At 39.3% G+C, this 27,474-nt stretch overlaps 1 long non-coding RNA gene across 1 annotated transcript; it reads left to right on the forward strand.

Annotated features, from left to right (window-relative positions):
• The first annotated feature begins 244 nt into the window (after positions 1-244).
• LOC119870652 lies at positions 245-15,178 on the forward strand. The gene is made up of 3 exons (XR_005353058.1): positions 245-370; positions 12,940-13,011; positions 14,699-15,178. It is a non-coding gene; the product is annotated as an uncharacterized LOC119870652 (long non-coding RNA).
• The last annotated feature ends 12,296 nt before the right edge of the window (positions 15,179-27,474 follow it).

Consider the following 27,474-nt stretch of genomic DNA (forward strand, 5'->3'; position numbering starts at 1 on the left):
AACATTTTTGAGATGTTAAGTCATTATCTTTTTGTTTCTTGTGATTCCTTTCCCCTAAATGTCCCAGAATTCACTACCCATTGGATCCTTGGACAGAATTCGATGAGAATGAGGTACCCTGCACTTTGTATAAAAATAGATCTTAAAGGATTACGGTTAGGCAAGGATCTGCAAACAACCACTCCTGTTTTGCAAAAGCCAAGCCTTGCTGAGAAAAAAAGGTTAAAAAGGAAACGTGTGCGGTCTGATGGGCTGGAGGTTGGAGGACTGATTCTGGGGCAGAAGGGAAACACATGAGGTTTTTAGCTCCAAGAAGGGACTAATTCACTAAACGTCATGGCAATTTTCCTGGACTGCAAAAAGGAGCGAGGTAAGGGGGACAGAAGAAGGGCTGCGCCAGACCTGAACATAGGGACAATTAGAGAGATTTGGGGGGAAACTGGGAACACAGTATGGGTTTGGAATATAGCCAGTTCTTACAAACTGCCAACAATCTTGACCTGAAGGAATGGGTTGGCTTGGGGCCACCGCAGGTCCCAGGAGGCTCACACACAGCTCCTTCATTCAATATACACTGTGTTCTTACTAAGTAGCATGCAGTGGGCAAGCTCTGCACATTCAAATTAAAATTATAATGTTTATTTTGGACATTGTGAGCAAATTCTCTTCACTGTTTGGGGAAAATGGAAATAGTGCTAGAAAGATAGTACCAATATTAATTATAATATTTTTAAAATACCTTCACCCTGCTTTTAATAAGACCTCAAACCAAGGTTATGCATGTGCTCATTAGTCATCTGCACATTGTAATTTCATATCCACAGTTAACTTCCCACACCTCCAATTCTTCTTTATAACCTATGTATAGATATTTAAACTGCCACATGAGCCCTTAAAGATAAGCAGTATCTCTATATGCAAAATTATGTTCCTAAAATTATAATATATCATCATCATTTGCAATAATTTGTTTATTATTTGAGTTAGAGTTTACACCATGATTCAAATTATTTCACTTAATCTGGACAGCAGCAGGGGCATTTATTACACCTATTCTATAGATGAGGAAACAGAGGCTTCTCTGTTCAATAGTCTTTCTGAACCAGAACAAACCCAGATCTTCAGATTCTCATACCTGTACCACCATTGTATTCAAATATCTACCATGGCTTTTGTCATTCTTGGGATAACTAATTTGATCTTTGCCACTTACTCATAGCTTTAAAGTGTAATATAGTTCCACATCCACTATTAGCACAAAGACTTTCCTGCCCAACCTTATCCACATAGACCTTGCCTTCCTCTTATCGCCCACAGGACGTCTGTCCTCTTGACATCGCTATTTGGTAATTCATCATATTCTTCCTTGAGACACTTCTTATGCTGCTACTCATCTATCAGTGTGTTTACAGGTCATGGCCCCAACTAGACAGAGCTCCTGAAAGATCGTTTCCTATCTGGCCTTTCCATACTCCCTTGCAGAGTACTCGGCACACCACAAATCTGCGCATTTCCAGATTTGTTGATTGACGAAACAGCTTGTTTCCTATCATTCAAAAGAAAAAGGGCCCCCTCAGATTTCTGAACCCCTGGGACAAGAGAAGAACTCAAAACTCAGGCCACCACGCTGAGAGAGACGATGTCTAGCTTCATGATTTTGCTTACGACCAACTACCTTTGTGAACTCCAGCAATTAATTTATTATTTAATCCAGCCCAGTAAAGATTGGGTGATTTCATTCTTCCAACAAGAGCTCTGTTCTGTATTTAATGACTAAAACATACATGTGTGACTTGCAAATATTGTAATAATGACTTTATATCCAGATCAATGCATTCCTAGGCTATGCCTTGCACAGCAATATCAAATGTAATCGGGCTTTCTACCCTTGTGACACAACCCATCAGCTAAAAAGTGCCTTATTTCCTTTTCTTAAAAAGTACATTAAATCTACTCTGGACTTTCCCGTCTGTCACTGCAGCTGGAGGTGACTTCCTGCTCCGTCAGCTGACTGTGAGTCACTCCACGGCTGCACGTTAGTTAGAGAGGCCGCTTCAATTCTCCAGCTAGTTGGGAAAGAGAAGGATAGGCGTGAGCCATGGGACCTCCTCCTCAGATCTCAAACCTCTGGGATCCCCTTTTCCCATGTTCATTTAAAACTTCCACCGTGATCAGTTCTGCTCTTCAGCTTCTGGTTCTGTGGTGATGCCTCAAAAGACAGGAAAACCAGTTTCCTACTTTCCAGAATGAAAATGACATTAAAAAAATCCACCTCTGCAGCGAATGAATCATTTTCGGGCAACCCCTTTCTCCAAGGGGGTCCTTCCTTTGAGACACATTTCGGGGACGTCTTCAGTGAGGTAAATGACAATGACAAAAGCACTACTTCTGGGATTTGAAATGATGCAAGTAGAATTTAAAAGGAATTTCAAAATTACAGGAAAGTAGCTATGAGGGGAGATAGGGGGAACATGAAATACAAACAAGGAAACTTCCAGGATTGAGGAAGCCTTTGGAGCAAAATCATGGAGAAGCTGGGGGCCCAAGTATAAGAATAATCTATAGAAAGAGGAATTTGGAGACCACTCTGCCTTTTGCAAATAGCTTACATATTATTTAGCTAGTTGGGTTTAAAGTCTTTCTCTTTAAAAATAAAAAATAAATAAATAAAACCCTTTTCATTAAAACAGGATAAGAGAGCAGTGACACTAACCTAACCTCATCTGATGCTTCAGGAAAAAGCCAACAAAATATTATTGTGGTGTAATAATGTAATAATAAATTAATATGTAATAACTAAAGTAAGTTAAAATGTAAATAAATTAAACATGCACTTTTCCTAATGAGACCAGTAAAACAATAATCCAGTTACATTGTCATCACCTCTGATTTCTCCAGATATATGGCTCATTAGCAGTGCCAGGATATTGCCTCATTTTTTTCTTTCTTCTATGGATTGCTGGCATGAAATTATTTGGAAAATAAAAGGAAAGCAGGTAAATTAGAGATGAGGGTAAAAGAGTAAATATATGTTCTCACAGTTCCCAACAAGATGTATGTCTGGTACAGGATGGGGAGGAATTGGACAGTCAAAGCCCTTTGAGATCTCAAGTAGGGAGGCTCACTGGCCCTGACATAGCAAAGGTTAGGGAAAATCTATGAGCCACTCCCATTAGAATGTTCCATCAGCATTCTACATATTTCAATACCTCTATGGATTAAATTACCTATAACCATTCTAACCAAAACACCACCATGCCAATTATTGACATACAGATAATTTAAACATATGGCAAACTTCCATTCTGGACTTTTTTTTTTTTTAAGATTTTATTTATTTATTCATGAGAGATACAGAGAAAGAGGCAGAGACATAGGCAGAGGGAGAAGCAGCCTCCCTGCAGAGAGCCCGACGTGGGACTTGATCCAGGGATTCTGGGACCATGCCCTGAGCCGAAGGCAGATGCTCAACCACTTAGCCACCCAGGCATCCCTGGATTTTTTTTTTCAATGTCATCCCAGTTGGAAGCATTCTTGTTCATTTGCTGGACCATGCATTGGATCATCTATCCTGATACTGATTTCAGGGGGAAAAAACGTGTCAGGTTTTTTTTTATCAAGGAAAATCAAGCTAATGTCCATCAAAGGAATAGGTGATGAATAACAGGAATTGACTATACATTAACAGTGGTTTAAGAAGAGATGGAAATCTCTTTTCTTCATATAGAAGTCTGGAGGTAGGAACTTAAGTCTAATACGACAGCTCTGATCCCCAAATTTTTCAGGAACCCAGGTTCCATCCAGCTTTCTCTTCTGCTGTCCCAAAGCTATGGTTCTAAAGTTCTGGTCCAAGAGGGTGGTTCCACTACAGAGCTACATGACAAGTAACAAGAGGCAGTTGGAAAGAAGCTTATAGGGCTTGGAGTGCAGATGCCATTGGTCTTTTAGGGAAAGTTCCTGGAAGCTACCACTCACGTGGCACCTCCCCCTTATATCCCATTAGTCAGAAGTTCATCACTCAGACACACCTTAGGGAGCCTAAGAAATGCAGTCTTTTTTTCTGCACAGCTTTGGACCTAGCCAAAAGTCCATCACTGAGGAAGGAGAAAAGCTAGATATTGGGGATAATTTGCAGTCTCAGCTACAGAACCAAAGAGCATGATATATCACTTTAACAGGCTCTCACTCTTCCATGCAAGGTGCTAGTAAAGTCATCACATTGGCATGAATGATTGAGTGGAAACAAATAGTAATTTATATTCAATATAATAATTTATGGATCATTTGGGAATTTGAGATAAGACATAGCCATCTATCAGCTCTAATATCATGTGTATATCTACTTCTTTATCTCAATGTTTCTTGATTGTAACAATATAGATTTATGTTAGAGGAATAAATGTGGCTTTTAACATATTGGGTCAGCACATTTAAGCACCAAAGAAAACAGCCTGTGTGCAGGTTGGGGTTTTAGCTTTAGAGCATTCATTGAAGTTATTCTTGGCATGCTATTTTAGAGAAATTCCAAACTGTACCTATATGCATGTTTACATGTCTTGTTTAAGAAACTATTTCAGTTTTCTGTATTCCTTCCCATAAAGTTTAGTCATTTTTGAGCATTCCTCAATTGTCTGTTTCATAAAATTTAGGAAATGTTAGTAATAAAGATTAAGGAAATGGTACTACACATTAAATTGGGAAAAGTTCAAAATTGTAATAAGGAGAAGATTTACCAGTTATCTAGAGTGAATTGCTGTAAGATTAACTATTGGTTTTTATTTAGGAACACTCTAAAATCTCTGTCATAGGGTGGACATATCTTAGTTGTATCTGAGTTACAGACGGAAACATGGTGATCATTCTCCAGGGTCAAGCCTATTATTCCTAGAAAGAAAATGAATAGCAACATCTTCAACTACACTTGAAGTAGAATCTTTAGGAAATAGTTGACAAATCTTTTGATTAAAATGAGACTGCCTTTTTAAGATAACGAATACTGTAAGAAATGTTTATGGATCTTTAAATAAGGCTTTAGAGCCTAGCTCCAGTGACTAAACGCCCACACCAGGGAAAAGAAAGAATTCTGTCCTGACTCAAAAGCAGAATTCTACTACCTGAGTCACCTACAACACTTCAGCAGCACCCTGGATTTTCCTAAAAGGATCCTTAGCCAAAGATAGGGCAGGTTTAGCCATGTTCTCTTATGAAACAAGCTGATGACACAGTCACAAGGACTACGGCTCAAAGGGTATGGATCGGGCTGGTGCCAAGCCTGGTATGATATCCTGCATTCAGTACAAAGAAATCTAGTCTCTTTAAATATCAAGACTCTTAGTTCAAATATCTATGTTGTCTACTCATGGTAAAAGCCCTACTTTTTGCTCTATCTTATTATGATCACTAAGGCTATTTGGCCCACACTGGGACAATTCTGTCCTCTTTTGATATTTATGGAAAATATGTGTTCATTTTCAGCTGCATTTGCTCATTTGCTTTTCATCTTCCTTCTCTCTCTGGTTTTCTTCTAGAATCAAGAATCTTTCTAAAAATCATAGCCTAGAAATTAGGGTAATGCAGCCATCATCTAGAGGATCCTGAGAATCTTAGGCTTAAACCATGGTAAGAGCCAGAAGGGCTTTCAAAGATCTAGTCCAAACTCAGACCAAAGGAGTTAGGGTGTCCACATCAACATTCACAAGCAGACATACAATCAGAATTGGGCCCCAGAAATTGTCAGTCCATATGATTTTGGCCCAGCCATTACACATCTAAGAATTTAGATTATAGATATCCTAAAATATATACAAAGTTATTTGTACAAGTCCTCACATTGCAGCATTGTTTGTAGTCAAGAAAATACTGGAAACAGTGAATCAATAAGAGGATGCCTATTAATCAAAAGCTGATCATACAAAGTGATGGGGTATATGTGAGTGAAAATATATGTGGAAAGAGTGAGATAATGCCCACAAACCTGCCTTCTTAGTGGCTGCTTCAAAGGGCACCTTGTGGCTCAGTTAGTTAAGTGTCTGACACTTGGTTTCAGATCATGATTTTATGGGTTGTTTAGATGGAGCCATGCCCAGGTCAGACTCTGTGCTCAGTGGGAAGTCTGCTTGAAGATTCTCTATCTGCCCCTCCCTTCTCCTTCTCTTTTTCTTAACTGAATAAATAAATCTTTTAAAAAATTAGTGGTTGCCTCTAAGGCTTAGGATTGGCTGAGGAACAAGGGAGGAGGGCTGCTCACATTTTCTGTTATAAACTCCTGTTACAAGATTTAAAATGGAACCAGTAAGGGGTAAAAAGAGCAGAGATGTGACTTCCTCTCAGGTGATCACCCTCCCCATTAAAAGTGTCGGTGTGAACATTTCCCCTGCTAACTAAATACATTTATCAGCTGCCCCTTTCCCAGTTGCTCAGATAAGATAAACATGTGCCAATTGCTTTGTGTTGGGTAATACTGGAAATGTGATTTTTTTAAAGCTTCAGTACAACAGAAAATAATCCATTTTCCCCACCAATACACTCTGCAGCCTGTTAAGGTCATATGGGTAATTATATGAGAATGTTGATAAAACTGTGCTCTTTCTTCCCTTACTGTGACGCTCTCATGAACAAGCAGTGGATCTTTGCTGGAGTATTTCTCTCTGCACCTGCACATGGGGATGAGTATTGGTCATCGTAATACTAATACTGTAATTCAAGTTTCCTCTGGCCTTACCCAAGTTTCACTGGTTCTTTCATAGCCTAGGAACCGCAGACCTTCAACCCTCCCTGAAAGGTATCTTCTAAATACTTGTGGAGGTTCCTAGAAGGTATCTTCCACATGCTACTGAATCAAATCCCTGCATGAAGCTTCTTTGAGGTCTTTCTTGGCATTTCGCTCTACTTCTGCAGCTGAGGCTCTGGACATCAGAAATGTTTTAGGTTGCACGGCAATCTCTTTTAGATAGGAGGGACTCCTCTTTTCCCCAAACTGATGCCCACCCAGCGGTGTGGTTTCTGGCACAGTATATTACAGAGTTACTCATGATCCAGAATTTCAGTTTCCCCTTGCAGCTCCCCTACCGTTCAGAGGATTGAGGTTTTTGTTCCTAAATATGTATTGACCTTGTTGTGTGCAGACACATGTAATATATGCAGTGATGAATGAAACAGCCAAGTGCCCTTCTGTCATGGAATTTTCAGTCTATTCATGGAGAAAGATAATGGACTATAAATTAAAGCAAACAAATCTATAACTGCACATAAATCTATTTCCTGCACAAAACAGGTGCAGTGCAGGAAAGCAAGAGGTATGAGAGAAAAGAACAAAGGAACTACTTAGGGTAGCATGGCCAGAAAAGGCCTCTGAAGTAGTGATTGTTTATACAACAACTAAATCATTGAGAATCCAGATCTGGGTACAAAGATGAAAGGCATAGCACAGGGAATGCAGTCAATGGTATTATAATATTTCATATGGTAACAGATGGTAGCTGTACTTGCTGTGGGCATAGCATAACATGCAGACTTATTAAATCACTACATTGTACACCTGAAACTACCGTAACATTGCCTGGCAAGCATACTTCAAATATAAAAGAAAAAAAAATCCAGACTTGGAAAAAGGAAGGGAAGGAGTTTCCAAAAAGAGGGAGGAAATGGGGGAGGGAGGTGGAAAACGAATAGAAGGAGCTAACATTTTTAATTACTATGAACTAGGGTCACTCTAAGAACTTCACATATATCCTTTAATGCTAGCGCAGTCTGTGAAGTAGAACTATTGCTAGGACCCCTTTGCAAATGAGCAAAATGAAATACAGACAGGATAAGTAATACCTTCGTTACTCAGATAATAAGTGGTGAAGGCAGAACTTGAATCCAGACAGCTTAAGACCCCAAGGAAGGAAAGATTTTAGATTATTTCAGTAATTTAAAGCCTAGTGTGTTTGAAATAGAATGACAAAAGGGGAAATCAGCATGAGATGGAGTCATGGAGGCGGGCAGGGACTAGACTGTGAACGGCTGTGTGTGGTCATATTTCCTTCTCAGAGTAATTCATACTTGATTAACACTACTCCAAAGGAACAATATTGTACTGAGGAGCCAGCTGGAGTAATGAAAATAATGATCACTTATATTATTTCTGTAAGCTGAGGTATTAGAAAATGAGAGTGCTTCCCTTATGAATAAGGCAGGAGACTAAAATCCTGGAGACTGAATTGCACCTTCTGGCATATATGCTACCTTGATATATAACTTAGGAAATTGCACCATCTCCAGTACTTACCTGTAGTAACCTGCCCTGGATTATAGAATTACAGGTAGCCAAAGTAAATAGCAATGTACATGGGCTTGAATGCCCAGTTAATAAATACAGGGACGGGACACCTAAGTGGCTCAGTCAGTTAAGCCTCAGACTCTTGGTTTCTGCTCAGGTTGTGATCTCATGTGGGATGGAGCCCTACCTTCAGCTCCACGCTCAGTGGGGAATCTGCTGGAAGATTCTTTTCCTCTGCCACTCCCCCCAATCATGTGCACTCTCTCTCTCTGTAAAAATAAATTTAAAAATCTTTAAAAATTTTTAAAAATAAATAAATATAGGGATGAGGAAGGGTAAGGAAGGAGCCATTATCACTGTGAGTTGGTCCCCTCTAGACACCAATGAGTTCTGCCTGGCTAAGAGCAGCTGTGGATAACATCCTTTTCATGGCCACTGGCTACAAACTTGGAGCCTCTGTCTATGCTACTTGACTTGGATAAAAAGTCCAAGATGGAAATGAAGAAGTACCAGAATCTGGCAAGCCAATGCAGAATTAGACTGAAAAGGGGTGAAATGGCTGCTTTTCTTAAAACTCTGATGAATTCTGTCATTGAGAAGAATGAAGAAGCAACAATCTTTTTTAAATCCTTAAAGTCTGCTTTTTGTTTGCTCTCCTGAATCCCATTAGAGGATTCCTTCAACTTTTAGAAAATCTCAAATTTGCCAAAAAATGAGAAAAACTCAATCTAACCACATACACAGAATCTAATCTCAGCTCTGGTCACATAAACTAGGAAGAATAGAGAGGGGATTTCCCAAATTCTTGTCGCTCATGATGGTAAATCCTTATTGGTTAATGTGCTTCTTCTGAGTAGTGTGGACATCCATTCTCCACTTTCCCCTTTCCAGCAGACCCTCAATTTCTGTTTTGGGACCCATGTGATTCTTGAAAGGCTAATTGGTGGTAAAAAGGGAACATGCACCCTAGGCTAAACCATCAGCACATCTATTCTCCTGGTCACAGTGATAGTGACCTAAGACAGTTACTTCAGAGTGACTCTCAAAACTTTTCCTGGGAGAGCAAGATAAACCTTCTATGTCCACCGTGTATATTTGAATGAGAAGCCCTGGAGCTAGAGCCATCTGTGGACCATAAGAGGAGCCTGACTTCAGATAGAGTCAATACTAAGGAAAACGGAGTAAACAATGAGAATAATGAAAAACCAGGTCCTGGATGCCATCATTGAGCTAAAGGACCCTACCTCACCAGAAACTGGTGGACTTTTCAGGGATGTCAGTTGATGAAATTTGAGTTCAATGAATATTTATTGGGTGTCTACTTATGTGCCAGATATAGTATCAGGCACTGAGAATGCATTAATGTATGGAATAGACATAAATCCCTGTCTTTATGGAGCAGGAGACAAACAATAGACAATAAGCATAATCAGTAAAATGATAGTATGTTAGAGGGTGATAAATGCTATGGGGAAAAGGAAAAGAAGTACAAGGTAAGGAGGTAGAGGATAAGGGAGTAGGAAGTGGGGAACAGGTTTAAGCTGGTATGAGTTGGTCTCTGTTACTTGCTCTCTACTACTTAAATTAAAATGACAACACGTTAGAACATCTTAAATATTTGTAACACCCCTGCCCCCATCCAAACACATCCAGAGGCAGAAATTATAATAGGCTTAAATAAATAAATAAATAAATAAATAAATAAATAAATAAATAACAAAGAAAAGGAAAGTTAATGAGATTTGCCTAAGATTCAGGAGGAGAAAAAATGCTGTATTTGAATTCAGGATAAAGATTGAACTAATTTATTTCAAAACAAAGATCTACATTTTTGGGCAGAGTTTGAGGAGACTCTTAAAAATGCTTCCATTTAAATTCTATGGCATTTTGGGACATCTGAGTGGTTCAGTGGTTGAGTGTCTACCTTTGGCTCAGAGCATGATCCTGGGGTCCTGGGATCGAGTTCCTCATCAGGATCCCCATAGGGAGCCTGCTTCTCCCTCTGCCTATATCCCTGCCTCTCTCTCTGTGTCTCTCATGAATAGATAAATAAAATCATTTTTAAAAGTCCTATAGCATTTTGATAAAAATTATAATACTTTCTTGAAACAGCAGGATCCTTTCCCTCTCATTGCTTCTTGAAACTTAAAAATAATCATTTGTCTCTACTTCCAATGTTCCATTTATGGAAAATGCAGAAGAGTAATATTGATAATGCTTCACAACTTGAGATGTTAAATACTGTGACTAATTTTTCAGGGACCAACTTGCAAGAACTAGGATATTCTGTAACTGAGTCAAAAGACAACAAAGAAGCAAAAAAGCAAGGAAGAAAGAATGAAAGAGAGAGAGAGAGAAAGAGCAAATTAACTTAATACAGAGATGGGTACTCCCACCTATCTTTCTGAGTGTGTGGCTAGTGGCTTCCTGTAAAGGAAACACTTTGTCAACTATTTTCTTGTTAAGACTGGCATTCCCCCCCTTTGTACAACTGTGCAATGTTCTGTCAAAGAAGAAACAATCACCCTGGAGACTCGGGTCTCTTGAATACTAGGAATGGTGTCAGATATTCTGTCCTTGTTATAACTCTTACTTTTTAGTGGGCATCTGTTCATAAGCTGTGTGTTTTTAGATCTAGTGTCAGACAAATTAAAGCTAGGCTCTGAAAATGCCAGAAAGACATTCATTAATATGACTAGATTAGCCTGGTAGGTTTTCATGCAAATGCATTGTGCCTTGACCAGTTTCAGATCTTGAGTCCAATCTTCCCTAAATACCTCAGATTTAGCCTCAGTGACTCTGCACCCAGTAGGCAGACCAGAGAGAAGAACACAGCCAGGGAGAACAAATGCTGAAGAAGATACCTTACCCACTGAAAGTCTCTCCCTAAAACCTAGAATGATGAAAACAGATCCCACTCCAGGAAGATATACTAAACCTAAATAAAATTGTTTTTGAATCAGTGAAAAGAGACACCTTAAATCATTAAAAAGAAAAGATTATCTAACACATCATGTTGAGACAATTGGTCAGTCCTTTTGGCAAAAGACGATCCTTCCTACTTTCCATTAAGTTCTCAGTGGCTGAGATCCAAAAACACATGCATATAAATTCACACACACAAGTACACACACACACATACACACACACACACACACACAGAGAGGCAAAGGAATCTAACTGTTTACAGGCCAAGAGAAAAATAACTGAATATTTATTTGGTCACTGATGGTGAAGAGCACCTTAGGTTTGAGTCATGTTAAGAAATCCCTAGGGAAATGATGAGACACTTGACCCGATAAAAATATTGAATTTAAGGACATGATTTAGAAATATAACAGAGAGAAAGATCTACAATGAATATAATAATAATCTAACTTCTTTAAAACATAAAGAGCTTAAAAAAACATAAAGAGCTTATAAAAATTGATTAGAAAAACATGAACATTCAGAATGAAAATGGTCAGGAGATACCAGATAATTCATAACAGAGCAAATAATAAATAAATTTTAAAATAAATGAAAATCATCTATCTTACTATTTAACCACAGCAAGATTAAAACAAGCAGAAGGGAATCTTTCTTACTATCAAGTTAGAAAAAATAATTTATTTTCCTAAAGTGCTGATAAGAGTACAATGAAACAGGAAATCTCATTTACTGCTGGTAGGAATGTAAAACTTTCTGGAAAGCAATCTTTTGTTTCTCAAGAGGCCTCAAAGCTGTTTATATTCTTTGATCCCCTAATCTTACTTCCAAGAATATATCGTCAAAAAGTAATTTAAAACTTCCAAATCAAAAAAAAAAAAAAAAACTTCCAAATCATGGACAAACAATCCTGCATAAAAGCTGTTTATTTCAGCATTGCATAAAAAAAGAAAGGATGCATTCTAAATGTCCACTAATCATTTCAATATTTCATTGAGTATCTAATGTGTCCAACACTGAGATATAACAGAAGCCAGATACACCATAACATAGTTCTTATTCTTGCAGAACCTATAGTTAGGGAGAGGAAAAGTGGTTAATCAACCACTTGTCATCAAGTAATTATGACATTTGCTACAGAAGTTCAACGCAGAGGGGACCTAGTCAAAGGAAGTCACATTTAAACTAAAATGTGAAAAAGTTCATCAGTAATCAGAAGGGAAGAGTGTTCCAGCAAAAGGGAACAGTACATGCAAAGACCTGGAGGTAGGGGATCTCTGGGTGGCTCAGTGGTTTAGCACCTGCCTTTGGCCAGGGCCCCATCCTGGAGTCCCGGGATCGAGTCCCATGCCGGGCTCCCGGCATGGAGCCCGCTTCTCCCTCCTCCTGTGTCTCTGCCTCTCTCTCTCTATGTCTATCATAAATAAATAAATAAATAAATAAATAAATAAATAAATAAATAAATAAAATAAAATAAAATAAAATAAAAATCTTTTTAAAAAATTAAAATAAAAAATACCTGGAGGTAAATATTGGCTGGAGAACCTGTAAGTTTGCAAGAAGAGATAGGCAGAGACAAATAGAGGCAGTCCTGTACATCGTGTTAGAAGTTCAGATTTTCTCCTGAGGACAATGGTTTGATAAATTATGCCACATCCATCACATGAAAATACAAGCTATTAGGAGAATAGTTTCTATCATCTGAGGAGACTCAAAAGAGTAAAAATGGTAATTTTACTCTATTTAAGGACATGGAAGCCTACAGATCCAGGCTTTGCTTTCTAACCCCACCTGGGCAATTCTCACCCTTCCCAACTCAGGTAAGAGTGTTTTTGTATTTCCAAGTGGCTCTGAGTCTAAGCCTCTATTTGAAAGATACGGACCTAGGAGGCACCAGATTGGAGTTGCCTTCCTGGGAGAAGGGAGATGATAGGAAGTGTCCACTGTCCCCACCCTCTTCCATCTCCACTCCTCTTCCCACCCTGCACTGGGGAGAAAACATCTTCCTAGATAGGGGAATGGCCGTAAAAGAGCTAAGGGGGGTTAAATATTAGGTACCATGTCTTGAATTCACCAGCAAAGACACGAAAAGCTCACTCATCAGGAGGATACCCCCCAATTCTGAATGTACCACAAAGACATGGAAGGTAGCACAGGGCATGGCGGTGTGTGTATGTGTTTATATCTCCAAGAAAATGGGAGAGCCATCCTAAAACACGAGGGAGGTTAGCTTTTCCAAAGAACCTTAGTGTGGTCAAGACAAACTTTTGACTTAGAAATGAAGAAACCTGTGATCTACACAGCATGTTTATGGGGAAAAAAAAAAGAAAATATTTGTTACAAATAAGGCAAACATTACATAAGCAGTAATAAGTTTATGAAGAGTATACAGAGACCAAAACTAAGCAAAAGAGGAAGTAAATGATAAATTGTATAAATGGTATACTGGCAGCTTTGCTTAAAAAACACGCAAACACGACCAACAAAAAGCAAGAACATGCTCCACCCTATTAATGGTGGTTATCCTTGAGTGACATTTTTTCCTCTGATTTAATGCATTTTTCAAATTGTTTGATAAGCATATTTTACTTTTAGCAATGCTTCTTCTATGTTGTAATGGTTTCAGAATGTTAACATCTCAAGAGAAAAAGCCTGGGTTGGTGTCTAGCACATAGTAGCAGTACATAAGTAACACTCATCAGTGAATGAAGTCACTCAACTTTATTGCAAGAGTATACAGAGTGTGAGAAGTGTTAAAATGTTTTTGACCTACAAAGTGTACACAGGCCCTGCTGATTCAGACCAGTGACCTATTTGCTGAACTTACAGTTTTCTTGTTTTGATGGTCGTCTGCCAGTTAAAATTACATTGATGATTCTTTCTTGCCTTCACTCTGGACAGAGAAGAAAAACTAAAGCATGTATTGCTTTAACACTTTCAAATCGTTAATCTTGATATCACTTGCTTTTTTAGGCTATAGGAATGGTAGCATGTATCTCTCCTCATTTCCTTTTTAAAATTACAAGCCGCATGGAAATTTAGTTAAATTAGTTAAGAGTATTCTATCAAATAAATCAACAGCTTTACTTCTAGAGTCCTCTTAACCTAAGCTAAAGATAAAAAAGCAGCAAGAAGGGGCCACTGTTATCTGGTTAAAATTGACAACTGAGAGATATATGAATGGTTGTCTACAAGTTTAGAAACAGGAAACAGTGCTCACTGCACTTGCCAAAGGGCATGTAAACTGAGAATGTTGTTATGTAGAAAATCAAGATCAGAGGATGAACGCAGACTATTTTCTAGAACAAAACAGTTTGTGGTGACAAGTAGTGACGTGAGGTTGTGTTTATGTGAACACATCCCATATCTGGTGACTAGAGTGTTTTCTTCACCCACAACAACTTTGTTGTCAAAGGGTTCTGTGCTATTAATTGTAGAAGCCTATCTGTCACTATTAACGTATCAAACAGAGGTCTTGATATTATCTGCTTCTGATCTGTTGATTAGGTTTCACCCGCAGGAAAAGCCTGGCCGCAGGCTGCCACAGGCCAGCCACGCATGACGTACAGAGCAGCCCTTGTCTCACCCAGTAGGAGTGATGCAGGCAAAAAACACACCTGATCCCATCGCTTTCCATGGCAACAGGGCTGCTCGTCAGGCCAGATAACAATGATCCATCATCAGGAAGAGGCTTATCCTATGACAAGAGAGTGTTTTTGAAAGGTAACACGTCAGCAACAACTCCTCAACAACACTGTTTGTTATTGTGGTACATACAAAGAGAGGGCAAGGCTGCCAGCATAACTTGCATATGGAACAGAAGACTCCTGCCCTGGAAGAAGGAACTGAGTACAGTCATTCCCTTTCTCCGTGGGGAATATGTTCCAAGGCTCCCAGTGGATGCCTGAAACCATGGAGACTACTGAGCCCGACATATACTATGTTTTTCCCTCTACACACATACCTACAATAGAGTTTAATTTATAAATTGGCACAAGAAGAGATTAACACAAAAACCAACAATAAAATAGAGCAATTATAACAATATACTGTAATAAAAGTTATGTGAATGTTGTCTCTCTGTCTCTTAAAATATTGTACTGTCCTCACCTTTCTTCTTCACATAACCATGTGAGATGATAAAATGCCTACATGACGAGGTGAAATGAGGTGAATGATGTAGGAATTGTAACGTGGTGTTAGGTTCTCATACACCAGGAGGATCATCTGCTTCCAGACCATGGTTGACTGTGGGTAACGGAAACCCTGGAAAGCAAACCCCGGATAGGAGGAACTTAGATATAAATGTCCTCTGGGGGGAAGAAAGTAGATAAGCATATTCTGAGTTGGAGCCTCTATTCATCTATGTTATTTATCAGATGGACAGAACGTCTTCCTTCTGAACAACACAACGCCTTATGGAGAGAACTTCAGATCTCTGCCATTTAGGCTTGTGAGTTGTAAGTAGAAAAAATCAAGGAAGTAACAGAGGGAACCTAAGTGAGAGAGGAAGGGAGTCGTGGCACTGTGAATCAAGGCAAAATGAGTCCCGGCCCATCTGGGCTCCCACAGCTCTTTCTTTTGGCCTTTACCAGAGGCTGTTAGGGATTTTTGTCAGTTTGTTTGCCTGGGTGTCTATCTCCTCCATAGTTCCCTTTTCATTTTTGTATCCACAGTACCTAGCATAGAACGGAAACTTAACCAATATTTATCAGTTGCTAGTGGTGATGGTGGTGGTAGTCATGTAAGAAGCAGAATGGATAGAAGTACAGCTAAGTGATAGGAAATTCTCTTTCTAGGCCTTAGGCAGTTGTGGAGGTCCCTGGAAAGTTCCAGTCCAGATCCTGGAGGAGACCATTAGCCAGGCCAGTCAAGATTAGGACTTCTGGTATCCTTCTTCTGCCAAGGGAGGCAGGAAAGCCAATTGTTTAGAGCATGGGCTTTGAAGCCAGATAACCCAGATTAGGATCCTGACTTCACTCCAACCTGTGTGAATGTTGGCAACTTGCTTACCGTCTCTGTGCCTCTGTGAAGATGAAATGAGCTCATTAGAATGGTGCTTAGTATCCCCAGAAAAGCTCTCTAAAGTTTGGCCATGCTATTTCCAGAATTGCTACTCAATTTGGGAAGAGGAAAGTCCAGATGATGAGAAGCTTTTGCCTTAAATTTTGAGTTTTGCATTTAACTTTGCATTCTTATCCCCTGGGGGCCCTTCTTGATTGGAAAATGAATCAGTTATCTGACCTTTCACCTTAAAGCTATTATTTAGACCACTGCCAATCTGATTTCCTCATTTAACTTCTACAAATGTACAATTAAGCCACTTGATAAGAAAAAATAAATGGGAGTGTTGGGGTGCCTGGGTGGCCCATTGGTTGAGCATCCAGCTCTCGGTTTTGGCTCAGATCATGGTCTCAGGACTGTGAGATCACAAGGAGTCTGCCTGAGATCCTCTTGCTCCTAGCCTCTCATCACTTGCATGCACACACTTCCTCTCTAAAATAAATAAATAAAAATTTAAAAAAAAAAGAAAGGAAAGACAAATGGTTCCAACCTGGCATCAAAAGATGAACGGTGTCTGCTAGGTCCAATCCACTGTAGCTGCACATGAGGCGTTAAGTTTGGCCTTAAAGTATTATCTCCTTTCCAGATGTGATTGCTGCTTACTATTTCAAACCTTGCCAGGTACTATGGCAGGGACTATGAACAACCAATAATATAGGCTGAGAGGACCTAAAGCCAAGTTGGGGAAATAACATCAATATTGGATAATTAATATACAAACATAACCAGAGAGTAGTTGGGTTCCTGAGAAACACACACACACACACACACACACACAGACACACACACACACACACACACACACTGTGAGCCCACAGTGTTCGAAGGACACATTAAAACTTAAATTTTGGATAAATTTCACTCTTGAAGCCAATGATCCGGGGTGATTCGTAGCTACAAAGCAGCAGCAAAATATTGCCTGTGGGATTCTGCTTCACCCAGACCACCTTGAGCAGATCCTCTTAGAACAGCCAAAAAGAGGAAGAGAGAACCATTGAAATCGTTTCCAGTTAAGTATATCCTAAAGATTAAAAATTTCTAACAAGAATTTTAGATCATTGCAACAGATGCCTTTCTTATGTAGGCTTGCGTTCCCACTGCATGGCTGCAGTGTAATAAAGACAAGCCAGCTACCTAGTCCTTTAGCTATAAATGTGCTGAGATAAACGTGTGTGTTTATATATTATATATGTATATACATATATATTTAAAGTACAGCTCTAAGAATCGTTTTAAAGTCACGCATCTATAAATAAAATGAATTAAAGATATTTTATATAATTTATCCAGAGCAAGGATTCATTCAAACTGAAAATACAATTATTTGATTATTTTTCCTTGATGCTCTTCAAAGAGCATCTTTAACTCTACACCTGCCATGAGGAATGGTTTGTAATATAACAGCCAGGAAGCCCCTCCCCTCCCTGCCCTGCTTTACTAAACTCTGTTTATCTTAGAGCAGTTTTAGATTTACAGAACTATTGTAATTAGCCTCAGGCAATATTATAGAGAATTACCATCTACGCCACACCTGGTTTCCCCAATTGTTACCATATGATGTAAGTATGGTACATTTGTCACAACTAATGAACTGATATTGATACATTCTTTTCTCAGTTGTTCCCCAAAGTCTTCTTTCCGACCCAAAATCCCATCCAAGATACCACATTACATTTAGTAGCCATGTTTACTAAGGCTTCTCTGGGCTGTGACAGTTTCTCAGACTTTCCTTGGTCTGGATGACCTTGACAGTTCGGAGGATTACTGGCCAAATATGTTGTAGAACGTCCTTCAACTGGTATTTGTCTGATGTTTCTCTCTTGATCAGGCTAAGTTAATGTACTTTTGCAAGGAGGACCACAGAGGGAAAAAGTGCCACTGTCATTTTGAATTGAGGGTGCCTTACTGTGAATTGACTTGCCGCTTCAGCAGGTTCTTTTTAAGGTCTAAAGAAAATACCTTTTGTTTAAAAATAATAATAAATTTTTAAAAAGTAAATACCTTTTGTTAGGGCGATGATTCTCAAAGTGTGGTACCAGGTCAGCATTATTAGCATTACCTGGAACTTGTCAAAAATGTAAATTTGGGGCCTGGTGGTCACAGTCCCACTGAATCAGAAGCTCTGGGGGGTGGGGCTCAGCAATCTGCGTTTGAACAAGTCTCCCAGGTGGTTCTGATGCACCTGAAGTTTAAGACCCTGGTGTCAGAGCTTGTCTAACATGTACACATGTGTACAGGACATTTCTCACTGGTCACCTTTTAACTAGTGGCTGTCAACCCTACTACGTTATATAAATACCTATCACCAGACATCATCCCCAAAGACTCTGACCTAATTGGTTTGGGAGGGGGGGGTTTATTAAAAAGCTCCCAGGTAATTCTCATCCTGGACAGGGTTGAGGGTTCCTGCATCTGGCCTCCAACTAAGAGAAGCCCTCCTTCTTCTACTCACACTTTCCATGCTTCTCATGCTCCCCTTTCTTCCTCCCCAGACTTCGGAAGAATGCATCAATCAGTAGCCTGGTTTCTTAGAAAACATCAAACAGTGCTTAATACTACAGAATTTCAGAGTCGTAATAGCCATAAAGGTCAACTAGTTAAGTGGTTTTAAAACCTTTTTTCTTTCTTGTGAGCAGATCTCCTTCAAAGGAAATCTTATGGGGAAGCCCAATATAGAAAAAGAAAGCAAGCAGAGCTACTCTGAATGAAAGGTGAGGGGCTTGACGTGCTGCTGGTTGCCTACATATGGCTGGCTCATCCCTCGCCGTGGTCACCATTCCCAGTCCGTGGTTGGACTTCTCCTTATCACCTCTAGTCATCAAAGCTTCCTTATCGCCAAGCCATTTTTCAGCACAACTCAAAGCCTTTATTCTTCTTTCCATTGAGCCCAAGTCTGTCTCCTTATCCCTTCCTACTACTGGTACTGGGTCTCTAATACTAGAGAGGACACCAAAAACCTTTCTTCCTTCAAGACCTCTTCTCATTTCATGCTCAGACCTGCTGCCCCTAAATAGGATTAGTATCACCTGCAGAGCTTTTCAAACTTCTGATGTCCCAATTGCCTTCCAAATCAATAACTCAGTATCTCTTTGGGTGTGACGAGGGAGAAGGACTTTTTAAAGTGTCGTAGGCAGAGTCAGTGTGCGGAGAGCAAGCTGAGAGCAAGCTGAGAGCAAGCCAGAGCCGCCTTTGCCCAGGCAAATGTGAGACTTCTTCCACCTTCTCCTTAGGTAACACTGTATTAAACGTTCTCACCACCTGCTCTGATTTCTTTTCAGAATGCTCCATCGTCCAGATCCCAACACGAGTCATAACAGCACAATTTGAACAAGATGTTTTTGCAGACTGGATGAAAAATTGTAAGTGGAGTTGGTGTAACATCACATTTCTCTTTACCCAAGGTAATTAAAATAAAAGAGATCTATTATTTCATACCTCAACCATTTAAATACCTACCCACTTGTTTCCCCTTCCCCTGTATAGGAAAGATCATATAAACCCTCCTATCATTCCCGAAACAGACTTGGGTTTGGTCAAAGGGAGTAGCCTTTACCTTCACAGTTAGGATCTTTGCCCTGCCCTGATTCAATGAGGTGACAACATGATGGGTTTTGATGAATGACCCAAGAAACTCCACCCAAATGGCCCAGTCCTTTGTTTCCTGAGGATTTCTCTCTCCTCCTCTACCCCCTACATAGACCTATTAGTCAGCAAATAATTGAGCTGCCCAAAACACAGGCTGCCTAGGTTGCCAAGTTCACCAGCCTCCCAGTGGCTTCTCCTGAATCTTCTTAACCAGTATTTCCTGAATGAAGTTAAGATCATATAGGCCAGAAGCCAACTAGTTTTGCTGAAGAGGGTGGGGTGGAAGACACCTGGATGAAGCTTTGAAGTATCTCAACTACTCAAGAGCCAGCGACACTTACTTGTCTCCACCAGGCTCAAGAACACATTCTCGTTGTTTCCATCTTCTTTCATTAACTTGTCCCCTCTTTATCAGCTTACTCACAAGCATTAGGTCCAAGGGAACACAAAAGGATAATGTCTGCATGGATTCTAACATGAGGTAAACTCCACCAGCTCTTCCAGGCTGCAGAGCATTGCTGAGGTAAACACAGTAATCATGCTGAGTTTCAACTCGAACTCACATAGCCCACCTTCAGTTGGAGCCTCTATTCCCCCTTTAACTATTTGATGTTTTCTTTCTTAACTTGGTGCCCTGTACTCCACAACAGTGTCTCAGAAACTTCTTCCAGAGCATCAGTTGTCTCCTCTCTAAAATGCAGATAATCATAGCATCTACCTGAACAGGTTGTTCTGAGTATTAAATAAAATAGTGAACACAGATTATAAATACATGATATCATATGTACCTAATAAATGCTGTTATGATTATGATCTTATGTGGATGTTGTATATTTTATATGCTGTCATTATGTAACAATATAATAAAATAACAACATAATAATTGTGTTATTTTCTATGCATGTCAGAGTCACAAATGTGACAAATGTGCCATATAATCGGCACGTTTTTAAGTGCCAATTATATGCATTATAATTGGCACTGGGATTATAAAAAATTAATAAGATATAGTCTTTGTTCATCACACGGGGAGAAAAAGATACGGAATGATTTAGAATTGATACAGCACTTTGACACCTACCCTCTAAAGATCCAGCTCCTTCCCTCCCTATTGTTTTCCCTCATCTTATGGCCCTTCCTTCCTTATTAAGATCAGGGCAAGTCAATGGAAGCGCTTCGGTGTTCCTTTTTAACTCAGAATTTCTCCATATCATTAAGGTCCTTATTTTTCTGTCATCATGTCACAGAAGACCATGTCTGCTCTACTCCTGGGCCCTTCACATCCTCCTATGATGTCCTAGAGAGGATTCCTCCTCCATCTCTGCTGTAAACTCTGAGCACTGCAGCCCCCAGGTTTAAAATTGAGTCCTTGCTCTTGAAAAAATTAGAACAGAGTTGAGATGACAGGAAAGAAGAAGGTGAAGAAGGAGAGGAGAGAGCGGAAGAAGAAAAAGAAGAGAAGAAGAATAAAAGGGGGAGGAAGAAGGAGAAGAGGAACAAGAAAGATAAAAAACTACAAGATCGCTCATAGCAAGTGCCATGAGTTATTCACGAAAAAAATATGCTGCAACCTTCAGCAGAAAAGAACCACTGAGCTTCAGTTGAAAAATACACTTTTCCTAATAGGAATAAAGTTAATTCCCCAAAACTTTATAATCATATTACTATTACTAGCAATATTAATAATCGTATTAATACAATGTCCATATGTCACAGTTTTTGTAAGGTAATTTTATAAAAATTGTTTCCTTTAAACCACTTAACAAGAAAAGTTAAAGAATATTCTGCCCATTTTACAAATAGGAGAATTCCCAAGGTGGCAGTTAGCAAACACTGGAGTCAGGATTTCAGGATGGATCATGGGATTCCCCTCCCTTGCTTTTTCTCCTGGGACATTAACATTTATTAGTATATTATGTGCCAATATTATGGTGGGAACTTAGCCATATGTTATCTAACCTACCCTTTACAGCTTTGGAAGGTAAGTCTCACAACCTGCATTTTGCAGATGAAGATGACCTCATAAGGAGGGGTTGGAAAAAGAGGGAGACTGTGAAGTAACTTGCCCAAATCCCATTGCCAAGAAGCTACAGAGTTGGCATAGAAATCCAGGCTCATAAAACCTGAATTCTATGCATTAGTCTATATTCCTTACATGTTAAGGACTTTTGCTTGTGAGAGCAAAAAATAATACAAAAAAGTGAAAGCTAACTTTAGACCAGGTGGCAGTGATAGCACCTAAAAATGGACACAACCATGGTTAGGTGACGTGGTGACGCTAATACTGGGCTGTGGTGCAGAATGCAGAGGAGAAGGCCCTCCTAGGTAATGGCCAGAAATACTCAGCTATGTTCATAAACATTAATTCCTAAGTTAATTTTAAAAGAAAATTATTTAATGTGATTATCCTTTGATTTTCTTTGCTCCCTATGACAACATGGAATTCTCTTGTAGAAACTCGTCAGTGACTAAGGTGCATGGCAGTAATCTGTGTGTCCATTAAGACCTATCACATACCAGGACAGCCTCTCACAAATGATGGCTTATGTTTTTCAAATAAATTCAATTCTTTCTATTCAATTCTTTCTATTACATTGGGCATGTAGACATACCGTAGTTAATTTGAAGCTTAGGATATTAGGAAAAATATCCTTCAAAGAGAAATACCAAGGAATATATATATATATATATATATATATATACTTTTTTTAAGATTTTATTTATTTATTCATGAGAAACACAGAGAGAGAGGCAGACACAGGCAGAGGGAGAAGCAGGCTCCGTGAGGGGAGCCCTACGTGGGACCCAATCCTGGATCCCGGGATCACGCCTTGAGCCAAAGGCAGATGCTCGCCCGCTGAGCCACCCAGCTGTCCCAACACCAAGGAGTATATCATGAACAAATTTAAGGACTATGTGTTCAACAAAATATATAAAAATAACAATATGTAATATAGGGTAAGAAAGTTCATGGCAGATACTTGATGTGGCGGTCTCTTTGGAATTTTCAATTTGGAAATATTTTAATGGGTTAGATCTCAAAATTCTAAAGTGTGACTGAATAGTTTTCTACTAGGTAGACTGTACTTTTATGAGGATTTTGTTCCTTTTTTTTCTTTTCCCCTTTTGTGTTCTGTCTGACCTGGTTGACGACTATGACTCAGATGATAGACTCACTAGTTGTGGTTTGAAGGGGATCACTTCAGAATTCTAATCTCTTTTGTCATGGACCATCCCTGGGGATTCCAAAGTGCTGCTAGCCTTCCAGGAACTCCCCTTCCTCAAAAACCTTGGCTCCCAACATGAAATGAGCAACTTCTGATAGTGAAAATGGGACATTTTAGAAGTACTAACTAATAGTAAAACCAAGTCAAGGAAACTCTCTCTGAAAGCCACTATTTACCATATTAGGAAAAGATGCATGGGAGACAGACCAAAGCTTCATAAATGGACTAGATTAATTTTATGAAAAGCTTATTAACCAAAGATTATTGTTGTTGTTTTTCACCAGTTAAATATATTAGAGAGGAAGAAAGAGGGTTAGTTATCTACAGAAGGACTGATCACCCCACTTTCTCAGGTCAGACAGAGACAACAATCATTACTCGGCCTGCCTTCATCAAATTCAAGTCTGGTCAACATTTGCAAACCCCTACTTTGTGCCACACTGTGTTAACAGGCAGTAGGGAGTTAGTTATGCAAGGTCTTTCCCTCCCCTCCGGTGGAGCTCACTGTCCAGTGGGGGTTTTCATACTATACCACAAACTTTTTAATACTTATTATCAGAGTGATTAGGCACCACTACCTGCTAACTGTTTTTGCTCTGTCCTTGGTATGAATGAACGAGAGGATCCAGGGACTTCTGAGGGCCTCATGCAATGTAAGTTCAGTTGAATTCCATTTGTGGTTTTATACTTTTTTCCCTTAATCCATTTTAGTAGAGACATACTCATTTATCAATAATACTACAAGTACCTTGTGTGCATCCCAGAAAACACAATGTGCTTACTTTCAGAAACCAGAAACTTAAGTCCCAAAAAGTAAGAGACTCATTAGAATCAAAGAGGAGCTTGTCTGAAAATTAGAAGAGTGTGGTAGAAAAATCACCAGAGGGCCAAAGTTATAGTTAATGTAAGCCCAAGATTTCCCCATTGTGCCTTGGTGTTGATACACTGTTTGCACAGATTGAAAGGGTATAGGGGTTTGTGCAAATAGTTTTTTAAAAAGAGTATATCATACATAAAATACTTCAGCTTTCCAGATTTAAAATTCCCAAGTGGAAGAGGAATTAGGGACTTTCTTAAGGGAGTAAATGACTCAGCTTGACTATCCAACTTCACTCAGTGTGTGTTTCAAAAGCAAATAAACAAAACACACACACACACACACACACACACACAAGACCAACCCAATTATGTAGTTGGGTAATATACTCAAAACACCCACGAAAATTTTAAATTTGTAAATTATATCAAGTAGTGGCATGTAGAGTTTGTGATGAGCAGAGTCTCATTTCCATCACAGACATTCATATTTAGTGAATATGCCTTTTGAATGAAAGAACAAACAAATGTATCAATCAGTGCTTCTCTAGGCACAGATGTATCTGTGGGTGTATGGGTGTGAGGATTTGTGGATTTGACCTCCTAAATTCCACGTCCCAAAAGGACAATGAACGCCAATTCAATATTTTCTAAACTTGCCTGCTGTAAGAATCCCTAGGACTCAAGCGTTGAAGGTAATGATTTCTAGGCCTCTGTCCAGGAGACTCTGATTTGACAGAACACAATTCTCCATTGTGATAGCTTCCAGGGATTCTTGTTATCAAGCACCAGTAGAAAATACCAAATGAATTGATTTACACCGCTCTATTTATAATATTTCATTTGTTTGAGGATTTTTGTTCGTTTGTTTTTGCTTTTTTATCACAGGCATTTCAGTGGTCCTTTTTTCGGTCCTCACTCCTGCTTTACTGCCTTTTCATCTCCTGGCATTTCACCTACTCCCTTAAATGGCCGCCATGCAGCCCTATCGCCATCTATAGCCTTACCCTGGTTGGCTAGTCCACTCCCACCTAAATAGTTCGCATTGGTAATACTTCATTAGAATCCTAATGGTCAGAGTAATACATGTGCATTTTAAGAACTTTTAGAACCTTTGAGAGACAAAACAATTTTTATCATTTAAGGGACTTCAGGAAAAACTTGAGAAAAAAGGCAAAAAAACTAAACTTGAGGAACTGAAAATGTCTGAGGCCTGAAGTCAGGAAATATACCAAAGGAACAAAGCCCCACATCTCTTGTTCACACTTCCTCCAGACTCACTTGTAATTTATTTACCCATTCCTATTTCGAAGCAGGTCACTTTCTGCTTTGATCAAAGGTTTCAGATATCAGAGATGACAATAACTGGCTAGCTGTGTGAATGTGTCACTCCCATTAGAGTGGGGCCATGGGAAAAAAACTCACCTATTCATTTTCTCATCTATACAATACTTTACAAAATTCAAATGCTTACTCTTTGCTATGTGCTGTTCTTTGAGCTAGAGTGCAGACTGCTGAGAGATAACCCTCTTCTTTAACTCACAATTCATTGGAAAAATAGACATACAAGCAAGTAATTATGTTACAGTATGACTATTAAGGTATAAATGTAAGATGCTATAAGGACATAGAAAAATATATTGTGGGTATGGGGAGGGGTCACCTTTGGAGAGGAGATGATCATGTTCCTTTTTTTTTTTTAAGAGAGAAGAGGAGGGGTAGGGGAAGAGGGAGAGAGAGAATCTTAAGCAGGCTCCACGCCCAGTGCAGAGCCCAAGGAGGGGCTCAACACCCTGAGATCATGACTTAAACCAAAATCGAGTCAGATTATTAACCAACTGAGCCACCCAGACGCCCCAAAATGATCATTTTCCTTTACAGATATCTATTGTTAAGGCTATTTTTTAATTGTATAAATAATAAAACAGTTTTAAAGAGAAGTTTTTCTCCCCACCACTTTTCACATTAACAAATTTTCTTTTGCTATGTTCACATTGAGTCTTTATCCATGTGTAAATATATATGCATAGTTATATGTATGCATATATTTAAATATAACATATATATGAATAATAACATATATAAGTAAAGTTACATTTATATTTTTGTATATATGATATACATATATTAGAATATACAATTAGAAATTCAAAATCATAACATCCATACTTGTGTGTACCAAAAGTTATATATACATTTGGCTGTTTGAAACTTGAAATATGTTTTTCTATAAAAACAATACTATGGGGCAGCCTGGGTGGCTCAGTGGTTTACCACCACCTTTGGCCCAGGGCGTGATCCTGGAGACCTGGGATCGAGTCCCACGTCTGGCTCCTTGCATCGAGCCTGCTTCTCCCTCTGTCTGCATCTCTGCCTCTCTCTCTCTCTCTCTCTCTCTCTCCTCTCTCTCTCTGTGTCTCTCATGAATAAACAAACAAACAAAAACAATATTATGAATGGTTGTTAGCTTTCCCAGGATAGTCTGTTTAATATATGGCACTCTTTTGCCATACAACTGTTACACAGCAATAGAGTAATTGTGTACTAATTAGAAAAAAAGATTGTTTTTCTAATGAATTCCTCTAGTAAAAAAGAAAACAAATACAATTATTTTTAAGTATTTTTCAAAGGCATTTAAAATGCTAATCCTGGAGGTGGACTAATAAATAGCCCATAGCCAAGTAAAGGAGAGATGTTAACCAGCTGCTAGTGGGATGGGCATTTCTGTTTCCCTTTGATAACATTACAGGTAGGAGATAGGAGCAGCAGCAGCCTAGAGCTAGCAGAAGAGAGCAGGAGCATGGTTTGCTTTTCTAATTTGGAAATGTATACTCTGTGATAGGGGCAAAGCCTAGCAAATATGGACAGAGGTCAGCCAACGGCTACTTGGGAAAACTTGCACCCTGAAAAAGATAAGGCATGTGTATCACAAAGTGGGGAGAGGAAAAGGGAAGCAAGGGATTGGGCCCCCATTGCAGATGCTTTGTTGGCACAAGAAGCCATTTGCTCTGCCTCCCTGAGACTGGAGAGGTATAGAAGGAAGAAGTAGAATGACTAAACGTATGGCCTCCCGCATAGTCTGGATTCTGGACTCTGGATCTAACTGTCATTTTTGTGGTGGCTCTCAGGTATGTGAAGACTGGTGTACATGGCCAGAGGGGACACTAATTCTTCCTATCTCAGACTTAAGTATATCTTAAGGAACTTCAATTGTGCTATGAAACAGTTGTAAATGTGATATTTCCAATACAGGAGATACCTATAGCTATGTACTTTGGGTTTATTTTTCTGAGTTATATACGTGCAAATAAACTTCATTGAAAATCAAAGCTTTAAGGTAATTAAACTAAAAGGCATCTCTTTATTCCAAAAATCTCCTACTATCCCAGCACAACTATGAAGCAATCAGCACAATCATATATTTTTTTTTCACAGACTAACATTCTTTAATCACAAAGGCACTTGAGAACCCCTAAACCCAAAGTCTCCACCAAGAGTGGTCCTGCAGATGCCCTACCCTGCTGCCCTCTGTCCACCCATCTGTGGCACTCAAGAGTTCATCATGACCTGCAGAGGGATCCACACTGGGCT

Source organism: Canis lupus, chromosome 1 (assembly GCF_011100685.1).
Source record: "Canis lupus familiaris isolate Mischka breed German Shepherd chromosome 1, alternate assembly UU_Cfam_GSD_1.0, whole genome shotgun sequence".
Taxonomy (NCBI): domain Eukaryota; kingdom Metazoa; phylum Chordata; class Mammalia; order Carnivora; family Canidae; genus Canis; species Canis lupus.